Below are 18,961 nucleotides of genomic sequence, written 5' to 3' on the forward strand. Positions count from 1 at the left end.
AGAAAATCTTTACTGTGGGGGTGGGAAAACATTGCAACTTGTTGCACAGGAGATTGTGGATGCCCCAACCCTGGCCAGGTTGGACAATGCCTTGAGCAAACTAGTGGGAAATGTCCCTACCCATGACAGGGGGGTTGGGAATAGATGATCATTAAAGTCCTTTCCAACCCTTAACATTTTATGATTCTGTGTTTGTGTTCACATTAGTGATAGATGCCTCCAAGGCTGTGGATAAAACTTGACTGATTGCTAACAGCTCCTGCACAGATTAAAGAATTAAGAAAGGTGTCTGATACTAAAATCAACAGTTGGAAAAGCCCCCCCCCCAAATAATCAACATCCCACTGGAATAAGTGGTTATAAGTATAAAAGTAAGCAGAGTACTTGATCTCTGGTCTTTCATGAAAACAAAAGTGTTTACTTTTTACCACAGTAAATAATTTGTAATGCAAACGTGAGTCAAGCTGTGTTGTTAGATGAAGTTTTAGACTTTCAATAGAAAGGAATCCAGCTAAATTTTGAGGCCTTAAAGATCCTTAAAGAAATTGAATTTTGAAGTTTTTATCCAGCTCCCTAGTTGATAGCATACTAGCTTCATACATAATTGACAAAAAAATTTTCTGTCAAGCTCAATTCTGCAGACTGAATTATCTCTCTCTCAAAAAGAAAAGACAATCCCTATAGATCAGGTTTGAATCATAGAGATGTTCTCAACCTCCCTGCCATCTCTAGTAAGCCCAAGGATAAAAATAAGACTTCAATGCCCAGTGCTTTTATAATACCATGAATTTTTCTCTATTCTTTAAGAAGGAGTAAATCCCCTTTAAAATAATGATGGAAAATGTGCACCAAGGCCTTGGGTGTTAAAAGGAGTATGCTAGGGAATGAAACAGTTTGCATAAGCGATAAAAATACTTTTGGTAGTGTAATAACGTTACTTAAACTGGAATAAATCTTTCCAAATCTGAAGGAAACTGGTTCACTCTAGGGTAATCTCAATCACTGGCAAAAGCACAAGCAGAGATTTTGCTCCTGCACAGTTTCGTCTCTATCACAGCCAGTTTAATTCACACAGCAGTATAGGGTCCTTATCTAATGTAAGTCAGCACATTTTATTTTGTATAATCAGACTGATATACCATCAGGACCCAGGACTGAAAAAAAACCCTAGGGAGCATTGCTTATCATGACTCACAATTTTTGATTTAGAGATTGGATATACTCTGCATACCTCCTCTACATACACATATGTGACTACAAACATTCCTACCTTGTCTCCCAAACCTCCACAAGAAGGCAATAGGAAGACCATTATTTAGGTACAAACACATCATCCATTGTCAAACATTATTTAACTAGGATTCTAACTTTCTATCTGGTACAGCAGTTTATCATCCTTTGCCCTTAACACATGATAATTTAAAATAATTTCATATTTTTATCCAAGGCAGTGAAATTACAGAATGATATTTTTAGAATTCAATATAATGAAAAGAAAGTTCAGAATTAATGAGAAGAGCAAAGTGAGATACAGGAAGCAACTAAAAGCAGCTATGTTGCAAGGTCAAAAAGAAAACCCAACAAAACAAGCGTTGTGATTCAAGACACAGGAGGATAGCAGTTAATGGGAACATGGCAGAGACATCAGAAAAAATGTTTTAAAAATGTATATGTATACAGGTGGCCCTGGGACAAGTCCCGCAGGGCAGCTCGCTGCTGGCTGGTCTGTAGGTTCCTGGATAACATAATAAGATCTCCACCAAAAGACGGGAGGATGCTTGAGCCGCTGTGATCCACTTGGTTTTATTGTGGGTAGAACGAGAACAAAGGATACAGGAGTGGGGGGACACCTGCATGCAGGGGAAGCGGGCTACAAGAGTGGGGAAGGAGCGGCCAGAGTATATACCTGGGAAAGGGAAGGGGTGGCTAGGGTACAAAAGCTCCAATGGGAAGGGGTGTAAGGGAGAAGCAGGGATGTAGTGACATAAACTGGGCCAATGAGGGTAAAAGGGAAGAGGTGGTTTACAGAGAACCATTGGGAATGACGAGAACAGAGAACTTTCTAGAATAGGGGGATAGTACAACTGCTGACAGACATGAACTGGGGAGTGTACAGTGTATGACAGACATACATTCATCTGCATGGGGAAGGAGGGAATCCAGGGGCAATACTTTTCCTTATACCATTGTGGTTTCCCATGGCATTCCTGGAGAATCCTCCCCAGGGCTGCCTCCCACAAATGTAAACCATTAGAAACTTTTAAGCTCCTAAAGTAAGAGGAATTGCAGCAGCAGGATAAGCTTCAAGAATATTGCAGATGACCATTTTTCCAGGTCACTGAAACCATGCACATACAGAGGGGACAGAAAGGGAACAAAGAAAACAGAAAGAACAGCAAAGATACCAAGCAGAACAAATGTCAGAAGTAAAAGCACAGAAGATAAAATAAAAACCTGATGTCATGGTTTGACACTGGCACAATGCCAGTGCCCCCATGAAAATGTGATCCCTACCTTGAATGCTGTGAAGTGGAATCTAGAATAGAGCAAAGCAGGCCCAAGCTTAATAACAGGAAAAAAACTTTATTAAACTACTACTACTAAAGAAAAGAGAAAACTAAAGAAGGGGGAAAAAAACCACACAAAGATCAAACGAAAACCTTGCAAAACATTCCTCCCCCCACCACCCAACTCCAACAAACCACAGTGAGACACAATCTGGACCCCAATCAGGTTTCCACCCTCCAAGCAATCGATACTCAGTCCATCGAGGGAACAGAGTCTCTCCTGTGCCACAGACCCCCCAAGAAACACAGCTCCACATCCTGTGTTTCCATGTCACACATGGCACCGCCCGGAGAAAAAAGTTTGCCATGGTGACCCTTCTCCTTTCCATGCACAGTGCTCTCACCACCAATGCATGGATGGTCACTGCCTTTAGGATTTTTCCTTTCAAGGATGCCCTGGCAAGAGGGGAGAAAACAACAGTTCAGTTTTTCATTGTTTGGGACCACAGTCCCCCCCATTTTCCCCTGGGGCCGAAGGCTCAAGAACAGAGATCTTCTTCTCTTCTCATTCCTTTCCAGGGCAAGGGGGCGCCACCACAAACCCCCCAACCTTTTCTCTGTTCACTCCACTTTTGTCTTTTTCCCAGCTGAAGCAGGTCTCTTGACTCACTGGCATCCTCCCAAAACACAGTCCCTCTTGAAGGAGAAGATTTGGTTCAGGTTGTGGCTAACATGGAAAAGTCCAGCCAAAAGCCACTCCTTGTCCCCCTCCCATCCAGAATTCCTCCTTCCAACATCCCATCCTAGGGTCCAAGGTGTCCCTCTTCCTCTCTTTCAAACCGAGGAGGGGAAAGGAAAATTCACAAAGCTTTCATTTCTCAAGGAAGGGTTAAAAGTCCGAACTCCCAGGATGGCTCGATGCCCGGACATCCAGCAACTCCCACACAACTGGGCACCTTGCAGCTCCCCCCGCTCCTCCTTCCTTGCGGCTTTCTCTCTCCCTCTCGGGAGAGGAATTCTGGGGGGGGGGAAATGGAGACATCCCAGATTTCTTCCACCCTTCCATCTGCAGGGGCCAGCCCAGTTCCAGTCCCTCCACCCTTCGGAGTTACCTCCATCAGGCCATGGGGGCTTCCCCTCCCCCACCCAGCTCGTGGCTGGGCGGGGGAAGGTCTGCACTGCACGCTGACCGGAACCAAAGAGAGCGAGTTCCCCTGGGAATTCTGCTTTCAACCCCTCTGTGTTCTCAGAGGCGTGTCTACTTTCAATTGGTCAATATCTAAATTGACCCCTTCCTTCCGGAAAAAATTATCTTTCCGTGTCAAACCACGACACCTGAATAACACTGAAGGTCAAAGAGATAATATATTTCTTTATGGAGAGAAACTTGAGGGAGAAATAAATATTGAAACATAGATCAGCGCAAAATTGTATATAGAAGAAATATTGTAATGTATTAAAGGAATTTACTATATTAAAACTTATTAAAATAAATAATGTTGTCCCTTTTAGACTAACAAGTAAGAAACATGTGAAAGATTCACCTGATTCCAGAACTGGCATAGCCAGAAGGAAAGGAAGTCAATATGTTTATCATCCATAAACAGATGTGTTCCTATGTTCAGCTTCAAAATAATAAAAAAAACCCAAAGAAAATGACATGGCCTTTTAAACTTTTTACTTGCATTCTCTACAGGAGTGAAATGTGATGCTAGCGATAAAAGCATCAGCAGAGAACCTAATGCCATGAAAATATCATGTTTGATTATACAAATTTTTGTTTTAAAATTGTATTAAGCAATATTACTATGTATAAAATTTCATTACTATTAGCAGAACAGAAAAATAAGAAACTTGAAACCATTTAAAGTGTTCCAGTTTTTGACAATACACTTGTTCCTTTTCATTGTAGTAGCCCAGCTGAAGATCATTTACATTGGTGGTGATGGCATTAATCTTATTCTACCCCTTGGTATGACAGAAGCACTGCCTGGAGAAGGGGAATCAAACATAGTTTTCAGCTGACTTTGTGTCTGCTCTTTTTTTCTGCTGGCATGAGTTCAGTACATAGATAACTTTGAATATGTGAGGGGCTTGACATTACAGCTGTAAATGGCAGCACAAAGCAATACCTCTGTGCAGACTCAGTGGAACATCTAGGAGACATTGGAGGTGAGAAAGATATCACTACCGTTAATGTTGCAATAATCTAGGCAGAAAATAAACATTGTACTTCTCAGTTCACATCTACTTAACATTGCACTGGTATCACGTGTTCTATTAAGGCAGCTACAAATTTTGAGCCTTTTCTCAAATGGTGAAAATTATCATTGCTCCTTAAAGTAGTTTAAACTTCCTACACTTTATGGGTATTGGTCCCTGCAGGTAGCATTTTTTTCAAAGTCTGCCTCTGTTAAAATTTCCAAAACAGTCCAGTATGGGCTACATTTAGAGTCACAATTTGTCTAATGGCAAGATAGCTGTCTTACCTCTGCTGCTAGAGAGGAACAACTTCTTCTAGGCTGTTCCAAGCACCTGGAGAGAATGTGCACAATTTACACAAATTAGTACACCATTTTCCCATCTCTTGGATATTCCTACATGAGACACAACCTTAAGAAAAATATGAAAGAGCAAATTATGGTTAAAGTGCTCTTTCTCCTCTCTGTTCCCTTATTCTCCTTAATGTCCTGTTCCCAGAAAAGGGAACAATTTGTCTATAAATTCCATAAACACATCTTGGAGAGGCAGCCTGGCTTCATCTTTCTAACAATGCCTTATGACTTTGGATCTTGAGTTGGCTTGCATTCATCTGCGTTGAAAAGCACATGTATCATGTACCTGCATGCGAAGAACTGTGCAGATGTACCTCTTTCTCATCATTTGGTGGCTTATAAGAACATTCATGACTAGAATGACTACAATATTTTTGAGGCTGATAAAAAGGTTTAAAAATTCTAATTTAGTGACTTCACTGAGTGTTCCTGAATAATAGATTTATTGGTTGGGTACTGCTAAACATGCAAAATTTTTAGTTAATTAATGACAGCAGAATAAATCTTACTCTCCCCTACATGCTCCTGTCACATTAACATTTCCTTTCAGTTTTCTCTCATTGACCTGTTGATCATTGCTGAAGTTAACTTTGTTTAACTTTATCTTGAAGTTAAAATCAAGGTGTTTTCCTAAGGGAGTTGAACTGTTGTAGTTATAACACCAGGCTCAGATAGTAATTATAGCTTAGTTTTAAAGAGAAAAAAGTCCACAACATTCAGTTGTGGTAGATTTCATGTATGTTGGTTTCAGCAGAGAGGTTGAAGTGAGTCATAAATCAAAAGTGCAATTGGAATGATACACAGCAGCTACTCCTTTTCCTTCTTCATTTAAAGCATCTATTGCTGACTGAGTTACCACTGAGAGAGGCATTAATTTTGCACTGTTGCTTCAATAACATGAAGCAAGGTCCTTCCCACAGGCCAAGATATTCTCATCCTTAAGTGCTGCTCGTGTGCTTCTATGACTTGACATAATCTTGAAGGAACAGTTGAGTACTGAAGATTTATCACATGGAAGTGTTCTTTTTGGCCACCTTGATGATATATTTTATTGGAAAGACTTTAAATGAACAATTACTTTTTTTTGCTTGATTGTTGTCAAATTTGTTTTGCTAATTCTACAGTTTAGATTATATTTTGACTTTTTTTTCTAATAAAAGTAATTAATATACAATGCTGTAGATATACATAAAAGGTTTAAGTATGACACAAATGAAAACTCCTTATGCTTTCAGCAAATGTATTTTTCAACTTTTAATAGGTTTTTCCAAATCCCACCTTTTCATTCCTGTTCATAATGAAAATGCATTTTGAAATGTATTTTGAAATGCATTTTGAAATGCTGAACTGGAAGCTATGAAAAGACTAAAAAACAGCAACAGCTAAATGGCTTCACTTCACTGACAGTTACTCTTTGCTATTTCTGTTTTTTATCTTGAAGATTTGTCAAGTGCCTGACCAGTTCCAATAAGCAGTAGCAGAATGATCTCTAAAGTCTCAGAATTTCAGTGGTGCTTCTGTGAGGAGCTAAAGTCATAAATTTATTTGTTTCTTCCAAGAGATTCAATTTATCCAAAGAAATATTAAAGGAGTAAGCATATTATATGTTTTGATTCTGTCTGTTCAGTTAGAGTGTAAGTAGTAGAAATACTAGGATAACTTTTTGAATACTGGGATATAAAATTATCATACTTTTATTAACTGTTGGAAGATGTTTTTCCTTTTTTATCTAAACCAGTTTTCTTGCTTTTGGTTCTGGTCTGATTTTTAGGAAACTCAGTAAACTTTTAATAAACTTAGAAGCCTTCTTCACAATGAAATTTAACAAAATTCTAAGAAAAAAATGGTGAGCAACATGTGACCATTTCTCCAGACTAAATTAGCACAAATTAAACACCAAAGCACTAAATTAATACAAGACTTAATGAGGTCTGACTTGGCATATGGCACCTGGACCTAGAGAAAAGTATTACCATGTAAATGTACAGAATTTAAGTTAGTTGTTCTCTTCTCTTTTGGCTCCATTTTCAAAAATTCTCAGGCAGAGGATATCTACAGATGCTTCCTTAGAGACACACTTGCTTTGAGCTTCTGAAAATTTAATCCACAATGCATCAATGAAAACTTATTTCCCCAAAATGTGGGACAGCAGGGAATCATGCTCTATGTTTGACCCTTTTTAAAATTTTTTCTTTCCTTTACATTTTCTCTGTGTGTTTTATAATTTACTTATATGATACATTTCTGAGGAAAACAAAATCGGCGACCTCAGGATTCCTTTTGACAGGATAGGACAAGTTTAATAGTTAAAAAAAAAAAAAAAAATACACACATTTGCTCCAGATATAACTAGGTCTCCAACTCTGCTACAGCAGTACCAACATGGCATACAGGCAACCCCCCAATGGGACACTCCCTGCCTGCACAGGCTGAGCTCATGCAAAAGCACAGGCTTCTACTTTGTCCTTTCGGATGGAGCTTGAGAAGGGAAGACAGGGTTATCTCCCAAAAGGCACAGCTCCTGATAGCACAGGCTGCACTCAAAGGAGCAAACACACGCTTTTTCATATTGCCCTTTCCTTGGGTTCAGATAAAAAGGCCTTCCCAGCGTTACAAGTGCCCACAGAGTAAGATCAAATGAAAGAGTCAAAAGGAAAAGGAGCTGTATTTAATAACAGACTCCAGTAATAGAAAGAACAAAAAGACAGAGTGCAGGTCATCCAAAACCTCAATGTGTTTTGTCATTAAACATAACCATCTGAAATTTGAGGTGCTTATCCAAAGCGTGTTGTCAGGCAAGATCGATTTCCATCTTTTTTCGAGTCTGTGTGTGCCGGGGCAGTGCCGGGGCTGCCGGGCCGGCCCCGGTAGTTGCCAGCGGGGAAAGCCTGGGCAAGGCCGGGAAAAACGCTGCCCGGCAGCCGGGGCTGAGCGAGGAACAGCGAGCGAGAAACAGCCCTGCGAGATGGGAACTCGAGAAAAGAAAGGGGAGAGCTTTCTCAAGATCTGTTTTAATTGACAAAAAATTAATTTAGTTTTCCCCAAGTGATGATCAGGCAGATCGTGGCCTGAATCAGACACTCACATTCTTTCCCTGTTACAGTGTTTCCTAGCTGTTTGATTTAGTCCTAAAAGGTTTAGATAGAAAGAAGCACAAACACTATGTATCTAGGCTGCCTAAGTAAAGAAGGAAATGTTCATTCCTTCAAAGTACAAAAATGAGAGTTGCTTCCATGTCCTGTGACAAGTTCATTCGATTTATACGACATTACAACCTGCTACTGGAATTAAGAATTCCTCAGACGATGTTTTACCAGCTCAAGTACAGCTCACACTGCCCTAGATTTTGCTGATGTCAATCTATTTCCTTTGCTGATGTGCACGAGGTCATTCAGTTCTGGAAAGATTAAATCCAATGATAATATGAACTAGTCAAATGGCTGGTAGGGCTGTTAAGTAGTTTTGTATGGCCTTTCTACAGGGATTTGAGGATCCAGTTAAAATTAGGATAAATTGTAGTTTTAATGAATCAGTAACCAGGCAGTGTTCATGATTATTAATTATTGATATTACAGCTCCATAGGTCTTAGCTAATAAGAGAGTTTCTTGAGCAGTATAACTACACCTGTCATGAGACACTCCTCCTAAGCCTTACAGTTCAAATGGAAAAAGATATAAAGGCTGAGAGAAGAGAAAGGAAAAAAATCCCCACCACTCAAACATGAAAGTATTTACACAAGACCATGCTCCAAGATCAATGGCAGAAGAGGGTGGGAGAAGCAGCTTTTTAAAGTCTGAGCCATGTGATGTTCACACTGAGTCGAAATGTCTTCACCATACATGAACACAAGTGGGAACAGAGATCCCTTGCTACCTCAACCATTAGTTGTATTCTGACCCTGAAAACTTAAATGCTTCCAAATGTGCTCACAGCTTCTTTGGTTTGCTCCCACTTCCTCTGCTAATTCCAGGTCACTATGCTGCTGATAGATTTTTCCAGTAAGAAAATATTATCCTTCACATCAAACAAGACAGGCAAAACAATTATATGACAGCATAAATGGAAAATAATGCAAGTGCTTTGGCTGCTCATTTTCTGCCTGCATCCACCAGCCCTGGAGAGGGACACCTCTGGGGAGGTGTCCTGTATATACTGTCTCTGGTAGGGACAGCCAGAGATTGGCACAGAGGACAGGAGATATATCTACATATGTCACATTCCTCTTCTTTCCTTGTAGAACCATCTAGCCAGGTCTAAAACAAGGCCAGAATGCGACACTTTATCCCATGGAGGAAACTGCTCTGAAGTTATACACTGAATCTGTGGCCTTCTGGAGTAAGAGTTTTGCCACTGACTTTTGTAGAAACTGGATCTGGTGGGGAGAAGGATGACTTAGATAACACAGTGAATAGCTTTTAACCAGATAGTTTGCAATTTAATAAAGAGTCTGCGCAATATTTCTAAGTTGATGAGGGCAAACCCTGTTAGGATTGAATTTTTAATTAAAATTGTTACTGCCTCTTTCCCCTTTTGGTGTCAGATAGATCATTTACATATTCAACATAATTTCCCTTAATATCTAAATAAATGTTTCACTTAATGAAAGCATTTAAGCAACTTTTTAATGAAACATTGAAATATAATATATAGGGCTGAGACTAATTTTCTTGAATTTTAACACACACATGGAACATGTTATGAACTAAGAAAAATATTTTGAACCTGATGGGCTGTGAATTACAACCCCTGGTGTATATTCATTTTTAAATATTTTTTTAGTCATCCTCCATAATCCTAATAGCTGGCTGAAAAAAACTGTAGATGCCTTGAGGTGGGTGGGAAGGGGGTTGAAGGGGGGATTTCTGAGATGTTTAATAAAAGCTTCGTAGCCAACAGTAATAAATAAAACCAAAAATATTTCAAAATGGTACACTCAATAGAAAGACTGTCCAGATTTTACTTTTATGTTAAGCAAATGTCTTTTTTTTTTCCCTCCATGAATACAGTTAGAGATTTATTTTTTCTTAAAATCTTAAAATAAATCAGTAAAGAAATATGCACTCTTTGGTTGCATTTCTTGTTAAAAAGCCTATGTTTAAGAAATATCACTGCAGTGATTAGAGTGAGAATACATTATCTACATAAACAGGCACATTATACCATAAGAAGAGTGGCTTAGATGTTTTAAACAATTTACATAACAAACCACAATTAGGCTTAACTCGACTCTTTCTGCTCAGAAATTCTACCTCTACCAGAGCCTATTTAAGCTCTACACAGCTGCCTGATTTCTGAAGAAATCAATAATTTTTGTTTTTCTTTTGGGGCTTTTTTTTTCACCACTGGCTGATGTCATCTTCATCAGACTGAATGTTTTTAATAGATGTTTTGGGCTAATTCCATTTTACAAACACTGTCTCTTTAGAATTTTAATGCAAGTTATTTTATTGTTTATGAAAAAAGTAGCTCATGAAAGAATACAGAGGATTTTCTTCCACCAAAGGATGTATAGAATACAAACATTTCAATTAGATAGCATTATGTCAGTTCCCTGTATAGTACAACTTAATATTATACATGTTATTTTAGTGATCCAGAACTTGCTAGCTAGAGTTCACAACCTGTACTTTTCAACTAGCTTTTCAGGTTCATTTCACACAAATATGTTTCCAGATGAACTGCAGTGCAAACAAGTTCCACTTCATCTTGATTAGTGCAATATCACCTAGGGACCAATTAAATTGACCTCTATGTGGTAAGACTAAGACCAGAGTTTACTTTTCCTTTGACTGTAAGATAAAGATGTGAGTAGTCAAAATCTCATTGTTATAAAAAAGTATCCTTTGGGCATATATAGAAACTGTATGCTTAATAAATTCAGTAACCAAGAACATCCAAGAGCAAATATTTTTTGTTTAATTAGCCATTGTGTTGTGTGATGGGAAAAAGTGGGTTTTTTTTGTCCTAAACATCTTAAGAATAGACAACTGTTCAGTGACTCATACTGGGCCAGGAGCAAAGAAATTCGCTCAGCTCGCCTTCAAGTGCAAATGCCACAGCTGCCTTTACAAAATCTTGTGTCTTTACCTTAAGAGATGTTACCAGCCTGACTTCTGCACAAATGCAGCCTTTGTTGCAAGCAATCTTCAGGATGGATCCTTATGTTTCTCAACACCCAGTTGTTCAAGACTGAATAGCGACAATTTTTAATGAATAAAACACACTGTGGATGGTATTTACATTCTAAGAATGTTTTCGAAAGGTTAGAGAAATGATCTTGGATGTTACAAACTTCTTTATTGAGTATCCAGAACTACAGAACAAATGTTGAAAGAAAGAATCAGTAAATGACAAGCAGAACAAAAAGCAAACATGGTTTTAGCACATGTAGGTTGTGACATTTATCTGATATCTTTCTTTGAAAAAAATCAAGGACATTGCTTGTAAAAGGATTTGCCAGACTAGGAAAATCTATTTAATTTATGAAGGGAAAAAAACTAAATGAGAGACAGCAATAGCCACATTAAAAGATGGCATAACAAGTTCAAAGGCAGTTACAAATAAACTTTTTGAAGACTGATGTTATGCTCTGACTTAAACATTCTCATTGAGGATCCTGGTACATTCAGACTGATAATTCTGTTGATTGTACAAAGTAGAGGTAAGGAAAGGCTCAGCGCAGGAAAGGATCAGAATCTTACTCTAAGAAAAAACAAAAGACCTTGAGGACTGAAACAAAGAAATGGCATCAGATTTCATAGAAAAGTGCAAAGTCATACATTTGAGGATTAATAACAAGAATTTCCTCCTTCACCTGAAAGTCATTAGCTGGAAATGTCAGAGGAAGAGCAAGATCTAGGTGTATTAGTCAATTATAAGATTACTATGAACCATCTCTGTGAAGCAGCCATGAAAATGTCAAAAGCAATCCTAGGATTTTTCAGGCAATGTATTTCACAAAGAAATATGGAAGTATTAATGTCATTGGAACAGGCACTCCTAATATATCACCTGGAATGCTGCATATAATACAGGTCCATCATGTTGTAGGAAGATGTATTGAATGTCAGGTATATTTCCACTGGATGTTAAGCCTGAGCTCACTGCTAGCAAGCCTACCTACCACTGCTGTGAAGTCCTCAGTCAGGGGGCACTGATATAAGCTGTGAGGTTGAATTTGTTATTCTCAGAATCCTCCTCTTTTCCATTTATGGACATGTTCTAATTGAAGTGCTGTTAACTGCAGTCAGTGTTTGGAAAATGCTACATGAGCACAACCTGGAATGGGAGCAGAAAAGAGCTATATTGATAATCACTGGAGTAGAGAATTTCTTTTGCAAGAGGAGCCTAAAAGATCCTGGATCAAATAACCTAGAAAACCTGATTAAGTTCTGTGATGGGATATATAAATTCAGCTCATTCATTCATTCATTCAGTCATTCATTCACTCATTCAGAATAATAAAATTACAAGACTTATGGCAGAAAACAGAACACATTTCAGTATCACTGTAGGAGGGAGGCAAGCAAGTTTTAAATCTGAATGGTCTTTGCAGAATTTGAGATTTCTGTTTGCAACCCCTTCTTTGCATATATATTGCCCCCTTTCCCACCTTGTGCACATAGCCCTAGAACACAGACACCAGGCTGCATGGTAATTTTGAATTTTAAATTTTGACATCTATAAAGCTTTGAATTGTACACTTGACTCAATGAAGTATGGTAAGAGCTGCATTTTCCAACTGGAGTTAGCCATATTGCACTGCAAAACAGCTGGCATTAAAATGTCACCATTGTTTTCTTTATTTAGTGTCTTCTTCCAGATTTAAGTCTACTCAAACACTCACAAACCAGCTAAATGTAAGTGTAAAATATGAAACTCATTTTAGATTTTATTTTTGCACATATAATCTCAAGGGAATAACAGCTTCCCTGTCAAAGGAATCTGCAGTGTAAAACTATAACATGACATTAACTTAAAATTATTGACTTCTGGAAAAATACCCACCAACCTAAACATTTGTCACAACTGGAGAGGTGGATGATGTTTAGTTAGAAGTCTGATCTTCACCAGAACATTTATTCAGCATGGGCTGAATAAAATACTTGGGACCTGTGCCAATATATTTCAGGAAGAATTTAAGTGAAATTACTTATTATTTACTAACAGCAGAAGCTAAAGTTGAATAATGTGAAGCAAATTAAATGAAAGTTACAAGTCTTGAAGTGAGATCCTTGTGAATTGTTATTCTCTCATGATTTTATATTTGAATTTTCACAAGGCATTTAAAAAAACCTTGGGTGAACAGTTTCAGAAGAACTTTTTAATTGCTTCTTAAGTGCTGAGCTGGAATTTGGAAGAAACCTCTTCAGGCTTGCTGATAATCCTGATGGAGCCCAATGCAGTAACTGACCCACACAGGTCCTTATGACTCAACACCTGAAAGTTCCTAGACCTGAAAGTCTAGAAAAATTTTTGAAAGAAAAAACTAGCCATATTCCTCATGTGCTTCACTTCAATGAGAATGGACTAGGAAGACAAGATAATTCTGAATTGAAAGGTAATGGTGTTTTCTGTGTGTCCTTTAGACTTCCAGAAGAAAATGAGGGTCACTGCCTTTTACAGGCCCCAAACCTCTGTTCTTTGCTATGGTTCCTGTAACAGCAAATTGCAACACAAGTATTTTAAGATGCACAAATCTCAACTTCCGTCTGCAGAATATTCTCATGCTTTATGGACAAAATGCCCAGAAAAACAGAGTTTCACAGAAGTTTAGGTGAAAAAGAAACAAGATCCTCTGAACCAGGAGGGTTCTGCAGACTGTTTTACCACATACCACCCATTACACTTGGTGCTACTCTTGCAGTTCCTCAAGTTGGACATATGTGTGGGCACAAGTGCACATACAGTAGGAGACTGCCTCACCACTAGGCTAGGAAATCTAGCTGGGTCAGCTGTCACTGACATTGCTATTACTAGGCCTAAGGAAGAAAAGTGATTATGCACCTAAGGAAAATTTTACTTTTCCCTGGTACAGATATATAATTACCAGAAATCCCTTCCATTAATGACTCATGTCAAAGCATTTAGCAGTAGTATTTTCCATATTCCATTCTCAATTGCTATTTAATAAAATCTCCTCTGATTTTATTCCATAAACCATTCTGTGAACCTTCAAACCTCTTAACACTTCTACATTCTTCAGCTGCTGACTTTACCTTTACTGCTGATATTAAAAGAGACAAAGATACTAAGTGTCTAATAGAGGAGTAAGATTAGATTATTTAACTTTCTCATTGATTTTTTTTCCTGTTGAAATTTAAGGGATACTGAGAACTATAATAAACAGTTTACACTGTGTAATTAGGTTTAGAATTTGCTATGGGAATATTAGATGAAAGGGAATGGGAATGCTTTCAATAGTTTAGCTTGTTCCATTGTCACAGAACAGAAGGGTATGTAGAATCTTCAGAAGAGTGCTCCATGCAGACTAGGAGGGTTTTGCAAATAATCTCTGCTTCAAACTCATTAGAGAATGATATCAATAAGAAGGTCTCAACTATTTCTGTTTCCAGTATTTTGCTTGCATTTATGTAACATCTTAGTGTCATTAAATGATAGGCCCTCTCTGAGGTTAAATTATTTCTTTTTAGGATAGAGACAGCTTTGTTTTAAAATACCTAGTTGGATTTTGAGTGAAAAAAAATTGTGCATAAAGAAATAGCATTCTGATTCTGTTACCTAATCATACTACATGGAAAACCTATTTCTGTAGACTCTTTTTCTGGTCCATTGTCATTCAATCAACAAAATAATGAAGACTGGTAAAAATAGTTCTTTCTTTTTTATTTTAAATTATCCAACTAGACCAGCATGTTTCAAATGCTTTGAAAAGAAAGCATGAAAAGAAAATCATCAAAGCACACAGCACCTGCATCAAAGGTACTAAAATTATAGCTAAGCAAAATGAGGATAAAAAAATCTGACTAAATTAAACCTCCAAATAGCTAATTAAAAACAGTTTCTGTTTCACAGTTTATTTTACTTACAGTTTGACTGTCTTTGTCAAAATTACTGTTGTAATGCGAGATGTGCAAAACAGGGAGGATTTCATTTTGAAGTGTACTCTTAACAGTTAATTTCACTTGAGCTCAGATAAGCTTCATCTAGCCACTTTGGAAGACTTCTATTAAATGTCATGCATAATTACATAAAACTTGTAGAAATTTATAATCATCATACTTTTGGATGCTTTCAAGATTCTGGAGAACCTCTCAAGCAGTACTAGTCTGATACTCAGCTTTCCTGTTAAGCAGCCAGCTGCCTTGAAATTCAATTTACAGAATGTTTTTCATTCATTTTACAAGTAATCAGTTTAAACTTGAACAAAAATATTGAATTGACTGTGAAGAAATGTATCTGTTACATTCCATAATAAAATATGGTAATTTGGCATGGCCTTTTATTTGAGGTTGCATTTCTTTAATATCATACTGCAGAATTTTGATTTGAGAACAGGTTTCTTGGTTTTATTTTCCTTTTATAGGAGTCAGAAAACCACTCTACCTGATTATTAAAGGAAAAAATATTATTTTCAGAAAAAAAATATTTTGATTGCTGTGATCAATGTCATCACAGTGTTGCCTCTCAATGGCTGTCTTACAAAGCAGTTACCCCAGATTTCTCCTCTGTCCAAACTGATCAATGGCTAGCTCCTCTGACATGTATAAGCTACATGTATGAATCCCATTACTTGGCTGAATAAAGGGTGATCAGCCTACATCTGAAAAGAAGTGTAAGGCTCAATACAGCTGGACAAAATTACAGTACAGGCTAAACGTGCTATTTTTTTCTCAAAATAGCTCATAAGATTCCAATAGATTAGTTAAATGCTAAAGGATTAATGTGATAAAGGGTATTATGAAGTCTCAAAAATATCCTAAGTTAGTTGAAGTTTTGTTTCAACCTGAGTAAAACACACCTTGTATTCAACATAAGTGACTATATGCTTGCCTGAAGCAGTGACTGCCACCCGTGACAGAACATCTACATTTCTGGTGCTTAGACAAAAAGTATATCACTAGTTCTGCAGATGTATTAAACCCCACAAACAGTTCTACATATATACTAAAACCCACAAAAACTCTGTCTTTTGGATAGTACACAATTTTGAGAGTCCTTTATTTCTGTGTATACATCTCTAGAGTATTTTCCATGTTTAAATATATTTATTTTATTAATAAACTATACTTTTATACTTCTTTTTCTGTGTTGTGCTACACTTACTTGCCATAACCTACAAGGTGGCACAGTATTAGTCTGAGAGAACACACCTACAGTAGGCATTGTATATGGGAGTTCTTTGTCTTCACCCTTCCTTCTCCTTCATTTTATCTCTCAGTGGTCTGGTATAAACTTTGCAGGTGCATGGTATTTTTCATCCACTAGGAAGCATAAGAATATCTACTGCTTCCAATAGGCAGATTTTCACACTATCTCACATGCTATGAAAAAATATTTTATAGGTCAGATCTGGAAGGGAAAACAATGTATGAGGCACTACCAACAATTTTTAAGCAGTTAATTGCAATGATAAACAGAGCTTTGTTTCATATGGATATCTTTTAACTTAAGTTTGTCACAGTTTGTCTCTATTCATGAAAAGCATTGGGTTTCATTAATTAGTGAGAAATTGTATTTCTCACTACGATCACTATGATTTTTAAAATAAAAACAATCTCAGTAGCCACACAACAAGGTCCTCAGAGTCAAGACTAGAGCCAGTCTGGGAGGTTCCTGGAGAATAGAAGGCTTCTGTTTCTACACTACAGGGCTCTATCCTAACTGCGGGTCGTGACTTTCTTCAGTATTCACCCCTCAAAGCTACTGCATTGATGGGGTGATGGGGGCTGCACCACAGCCTGCTGAGTGGCTGAAGAGAAGGCATGTAATGAGGACTGGGACTGAGCTCAGAGAAAGTTCAGACATAGCAGTAGCTTTTTTGAGAAATTTTGGACTCTTTGCTGCTGCCACCTAAGTTCATCCTGAAGTATGTGTCAAAACATTTTGCCGTGTTTTCATTTTTCTGGGTCTACATGTGCAATACTGTTAAACCAATTCCCCCATATTTGTTTGCCTTGGTCATTGCCCTGTCAAGGTGCTGGGCAGTGATGCACACAGCAATGTTCCTTCTGTGTTAAGCATATCAGATTGATTCCAGGGTGCTGACAATTTCCAAATTCTTAAATGATCAGATCAGAATAAATTCTGATTTGTGTTTCAACAGAATGCCATCCCTGACTACAGGATACCATCAGGTGCAAAATCTGATCTTCTGTTTGATTATAATGCATTATCTGATGTATAAAAAACCCAGTACACCTGAAAACCCCAGTAGAAATGTGGGATGCGAGTGATCTGAACTGCGTCAGATAGATATCCCTTTGTCTTTGCTGTCCCAAGGACTCACTGCTCTTCTCCTTTTGCACTCTGGTATAAAGTACAGTTATTACATGGATTTGTCTTACTATTATGGAAATTTGTTGTCCAATTCTGATTATGGAAAGTGCCATATGTGAGGAGCTGTTACACAGGGAAAAACAGCATTCCAGCTAGCAATTGGATTTTCAGGAGAAAAGTTAGCTATAGAAAATATTTTATTCTGACTAACAAAAGACTCATGACAAAAAGGATGCTAAATGCCCTGCTAGCTCTAGCAGAGAAATGAGGATATCTGAACACGTCCCTGCATGCTTGCTTTTTGCCCCAGCATGTACCACGTAACCTAATTATCATAGATTATCACCTTATTTGGAGAGGTATAATACATCAGCAAGAAAATGCAATGTGCACCAAAGCCTGATGTTGTGCATTGATTGGCAGCTTGCAATCACTGTATATCACTTGTTTTGTATGATGTTATTATACATAACTATGAACTTACTCTCTGATGTCAGCTACAATGTACAGGGAGCTGCAGGTTCCTTTGAATATTTACTGACTGTTGCAGGCTGGAGTTAGTCAAATAAATCAAGTGCAATTTGTGTACCTTATGTAATTATCCCTCCTCTCAATATTCATAATGGGGTGGAGGGAAGGGAGGGCAAAGGGAGGATTAATTTAGAATAAAGCTATAAAGCTTTAAAGCTTTTTTTTAATATATATTATTCTTCTTGAAGAGGTCTCTGAAGTGACCCAAGTGTTGTTCAAATAGAGATGTCAAAAAAAACCTCTGAAAATTTATTTTTAAAGAAATATTTCATCCTCTGCCTGAACCTTTGACTTTCTACCTACTTATGAAAAAGTAAGTTTTGTGCTGGAGATAGTTCAGTGGCAATTATAAGGCACAAAACTTTCTATAAATCCTGAATTATTCCCGATGCATCCAGAATAAAATGGCCTAGGTGTTGCATTCTCCTTTCTATACAATTAGACAGTTCTCTGCCATGATTTGATTTTGGACATATTCCTTATCAAAAATTTCATTCATATCTGGTGTTCTATTTCAACACAATTTTAAATGTAGAGAGATACTAAAGGTATGGTGGGCATAAGGCACACAGACCAAAGAATAAAAACTGAGAGTCTTCACTTGACAAACCAGGACTGAAGGTATTTAGATAACCTAGATAACAAGGTACAAACTATAAACAGATAAAACCTTCTTCTCCATTGACAATATTTGTCAACTGACAATTGACAAAACTGGTTGCTAGAAGACTATTTTTTCAAAATGTGCTATTTTAAATAAAAACCAGCAATGAAAGCAATCAAAGAGGTATTACAATAGTTAATTTTGATAAAGCTGAGGTATTTAATTGCACTTGTATAAATTTTATGGTTTGCATTTGATTATAGTTTAAATTAAATATATTTTAGCATATTGTAAAAGTCAGGAA

At 37.5% G+C, this 18,961-nt stretch overlaps 1 long non-coding RNA gene across 1 annotated transcript; it reads right to left on the reverse strand.

The window, feature by feature from the left end:
* Positions 1-1,787: 1,787 nt before the first annotated feature.
* On the reverse strand, positions 1,788-3,820 carry LOC144246998 (uncharacterized). Its single transcript, XR_013340716.1, has 2 exons — positions 3,620-3,820; positions 1,788-2,963 (listed from the first exon to the last, which is right to left on the reverse strand). It is a non-coding gene; the product is annotated as an uncharacterized LOC144246998 (long non-coding RNA).
* Between the last annotated feature and the right edge of the window lie 15,141 nt (positions 3,821-18,961).

This window comes from Lonchura striata, chromosome 1 (assembly GCF_046129695.1).
Source record: "Lonchura striata isolate bLonStr1 chromosome 1, bLonStr1.mat, whole genome shotgun sequence".
NCBI classification, from domain to species: Eukaryota; Metazoa; Chordata; class Aves; order Passeriformes; family Estrildidae; genus Lonchura; species Lonchura striata.